We start from the raw sequence: 4,878 nt of genomic DNA, 5'->3' as shown, positions 1-4,878 counted from the left end.
GCCTTCGACCCATTATCAAGACCCTTGGAACAGTTCCAAAGCCTGCAGGACATGCTCCAAGGGTAATTTTAATGATTCTTGCGCTCTATCGGTCTCTTTCGTTGATTTTCTGATATATAAATTAATGAAAAAAATTAGCAAATCATTATCCTTGTCGGGCAGGGTTTGGAAGCGGTTCAAGTGCGTGACTCCCGGTAACTTTCCTGAGAAGCTGACCTTTAGAGCGGCTCAGGTAAGTAGTAGTATGATACACTTCTATTAATTTTCAATACATTTATGATGCTAGATTATTATTTTGATTATATATATTATATTCTCGTAAAGTGCGACCAGCAGCCACGGGGAACGCATCTATGTGGATACTATGTTTGCGAGACCATTCGCACGTTTACCTCTGAGTTCAAGGATCACAGATTCGACGTAAGCAATGAACATTCACACCTCTATTTTTACCCGTCATTCTTTGTTATCATGATTGATATTCATATTCATCTCCTCTTCTTATATAGCACACGGCCATGAGGACGAAGGTCCTACCACAGCAACGCGCGATTGCTGTTGCAGAGGAGCTTGCGGGATTTCTGAGGACGGAAGCTATAGAAGACAAAGGACGATTTAGTGTAGCTAAGGGTCATTACTGATGTTCGTCCATGTAATCGAATAGACAGGTTGTAGTCCTGATAATTCAGATCTTCATATAATTGTATATATATGATCGCTTGTAAGATAAGTTAATCTTATATATATATATGCATAATTATTTCTATTTAAATTATATGAAAACTAATTCCCGAACACCAAACGGGGCATCACGTTAATCTCCCGAACACCTAAACCCTAAAACCCAAAAATAATTTCATTCAAAAAAAACCCAAAAATAAGCAAAATCTGAAACTGTTTAGTCCCGGTCCGTGTAACGAACAGGGACTAAAGGGCCTGCCCCTGGGGCGCTACGAGGCGCCCACGTGGAGCACCTTTAGTCCCGGCTTGTAAGAGGGCCGGGACGAAAAGGTTAGGCCTTTAGTCCTGCCCCTTTAGTCCCGGTTGGTGAACCGGAACTAAAGCCCCTTACAGGTCGGGGCTATAGGCCATGTCCCCACTAGTGTCCAATATCATTTTACTTATTGCAAAGGGTGATGTGGCTTCATGTCATTGCAATACACGAATATAATGAATACATGTTTTCATCTTAAAATATCTCAGGGATATTATTGTTTCATCAACTTGCCCTTAAAAGATGGCATTGGCTAGAAACATCAATGCCCAAATAAGCAAGAACCAGATGTTTTCTATATCAAGCATACAAGACTTAAGATTAATAATAAAATAAAAATAATAACTAGTATAGATTTATCTACATAGCCCTTTAAGAAACAACACATACTTTGGACCATTGACGTTGGACAGCTAGAACCTCTAGTTTACATAATGGAACTCTTGTTTCAGTATTGCAAAGAAAAAAAGATCACTTTAAGCATTCTCACACAGAGCAACGTGTCCACGATCTCAAGCGGACTCAGTTTAGAGCGTGACCAGATTATTAGACGGACTCTGCCTACTGGATCGTCAACACGGGGATCATGCACGGTTGTGAGCTACGAAAGATGCCAAAGTGCACAAATAAAAGAGGCCACTGAGCCCAACCCATGACCCAGTGCCAAGAGGTGCGCACGGACGAAAAGATGGCCTCTGAGCCCATCCGTGACCCAGCACCGATAAGTGCGCACGGATCAAAACAAATGCAGTGAAAAGATCTCCTATGAGGGCACAATCGTAAATAAAAATAGCGCAATTGCATACTTTGGGTTGGCATGTGCTAGACATTAGCACCTAGCTTTTTATTTAAATTGTCATGACCACTAGATGTAGGTGTTTTTCCCCTTCTGTCGCAGTCCTTGACGAAACAATAGGCATGCACATGCCATTTTTTCATGTTGCAATAGCAGCATGCCCTAGATCATAAATGGAATCACAAATCACTGCCTAATTTCACTATCGATGGCCATCGTCATGACAAACGAGGCTCCCCAACTACTACGTCGTCTCCGTTACCGGCGACGGTCTCCTCGTCCTGGCGGCAAAGGAGGCGCCTCATGCCGCGTGCGTCCTCAACCCGTTCACGGGCTACTTGGTCCGGTTCGCGGCGCGCATGCGTCCCCACGTGATGGGCGTCACCGTCCACTAGTGGGGACGGGGCCTTTACCCCCGGCCCGTAAGGGGCTTTAGTCCCGGTTCACAAACCGGGACTAAAGGGGCGGGACTAAAGGCCTAACCTTTAGTCCCGGCCGTGTTACAAGCCGGGACTAAAGGTGCTCCACGTGGGCGCCTCGTAGCGCCCCAGGGGCAGGCCCTTTAGTCCCGGTTCGTTACACGGACCGGGACTAAAGAGTTTCAGATTTTGCTTATTTTTGGGTTTTTTTGAATGAAATTATTTTTGGGTTTTAGGGTTTTAGGGTTTAGGTGTTCGGAAGATTAACGTGATGCCTCGTTTGGTGTTCGGGAATTAGTTTTCATATAATTTAAATAGAAATAATTATGCATATATATATAAGGTTAACTTATCTTACAAGCGAGCATATATATACAATTATATGGAGATCTGAATTATCGGGACTAGAGCCCGTCTATTCGATTACATGGACGAACATCAGTAATGGCCCCTAGCTACACTAAATCGTCCTTTGTCATCTATAGCTTCCGTCCTCAGAAAGGTCGCAAGCTCCTCTGCAACAGCAATCGCGCGTTGCTCTGGTAGGACCTTCGTCGTCATGGCCGTGTGCTATATAAGAAGAGGAGATGAATATGAATATCAATCATGATAACAAAGAATGATGGGTAAAAATAGAGGTGCGATTGTTCATTGCTTACGTCGAATCTGTGATCCTTGTGCTCAGAGGTAAACGTGCGAATGGTCTCGCAAACATAGTATCTGCATAGATGCGTTCCCCATGGCTGTTGGTCGCACTTTACGAGAATAGAATATATATAACAAAATAATAATCTAGCATCATAAATGTATTGAAAATAGAAGTATATCATACTACTACTTACCTGAGCCGTTCTAAAGGTCAGCTTCTCAGGAGAGTTACGGGGAGTCAGGCACTTGAACCACTTCCAAATCCTACCCGACAAGGATAATGATTTGCTAAGTTTTTCATTAATTGATATATCAGAAAATCATCGAAAGAGACCGATAGAGCGAAAGAATGATTGAAATTACCCTTGGAGCATGTCCTGCAGGCTTTGGAACTGTTCCAAGGGTCTCGATAATGGGTCGAAGGCATCAACTCTTCCCTTATCAATTTGAATGTCCAACAGAATCCAATGGAAGATGCACATGTATATGTATATATATATATATATATATATATATGTGTGTGTGTGTGTGTGTGTGTGTGTGTGTGTGTGTGTGTGTGTGTGTGTGTGTGTGTGTGTGTGTGTGTGTGTGTGTGTCAGTAACTTATCAATTACACTTATAAGTGAATGGACACAACAAAGTAAAGACCCTCACCTGAAGTTGTATGGAAACAGTATGTGGTCACAGAAATTTTGATCTGTTAGAAACCTTAGAAGGTTTTCCTCCGTCTCCTTGGGATAATCAGTTAGCGTCGCTATATGTATTTTATCTGGGTCAATAAACCCAATATTTAGGATGTTCTTACTTTTACAATCCAGAATCTTCATTCTGCATAATAGACTACAAGTTATATATAGACAATGAATTGAAATTACTAAACAAGTTATATGTAGACAACGAATTGAAAAACTTACAAACAATAGCAACTCATAAGCGATTTGTCGAGGGCGTCGCCATTGTACATCTGGAAGAGTTCATCAAAGTCGATATGGATTTGTTCGGGGCGGCCGTAGTACTCCCATGGGACACTCAGCACGATCATCGTTCTCCCATTCTTTGATTCACTTAAGTACCATTGATACAAGTAACACATATTTGTTGGGAGATCATCTTTGCTGACCAAAAGCTCACCCATGACAAACTGTGGCTTAGGGGCTACCACAGCCTTGGGTATCCTGTCGTCTTGGGAAGCCAGCAAATCTTCAACCGAGACACCACATTCAGCCGCCAACTCCTTTGCTATTTCAAAAGCTAGCCCCTGCACCGGAGGGGGAACATTCTCGGTTAACACCTTGAGGGGTGAGATCGACTATTTGGCCAGTTGTCCAAGCTGAGGAACGTCTGATTTTTTCTTGATTGTAGTTGAACTTGATTTGCTCCCACTTGCACTTGCACGTGATCTGCTCTTTTTCACTTCCTTCTGCAATGTGCGTGTATAGTCATCAGGCTTATGGTGTAAGTCATACTGTGATGGAAGGGTCGTGAAGTATTTTGCAAATGCTATTTGCTTCTCGGTGTATTCCGGGCGGGGCTCGGGTTCCTTCTTTTTCATCTGCGCATCATGATGTTCCTTTGCTATCCTAGCGTTTTCCTCGGGGGTACGATCATAAGGTCTGATAGGAAGATTAGCATGACGTACCTTTGGGAGGGGCGACCGTTTGCGCTTTGGGGGGCTCCGTGGCTTAGGAATCGTCGGCGGAGCGTTCTTGGTGGCACGCTCCCGCTTAGTATCTGGAGCGGGCGATGGCGGAGACGGACGACCCAAGTCCGGCGGCGGTGATCGAGATGGACTCGTGTTGTGCTGGCCGACGTCATGTGGAGGGCTTGGAGGTGATCTGCTCTTTTTCACTTCCTTCTGCAATGTGCGTGTATAGTCATCAGGCTTATGGTGTAAGTCATACTGTGATGGAAGGGTCGTGAAGTATTTTGCAAATGCTATTTGTTTCTCGGTGTATTCCGGGCGGGGTTCGGGTTCCTTCTTTTTCATCTGCGCATCATGATGTTCCTTTACTATCCTCGCG

This window comes from Hordeum vulgare, chromosome 3H, assembly GCF_904849725.1.
Source record: "Hordeum vulgare subsp. vulgare chromosome 3H, MorexV3_pseudomolecules_assembly, whole genome shotgun sequence".
Classification (NCBI taxonomy): Eukaryota; Viridiplantae; Streptophyta; class Magnoliopsida; order Poales; family Poaceae; genus Hordeum; species Hordeum vulgare.
Note: the sequence above shows the minus strand (reverse complement) of the source record.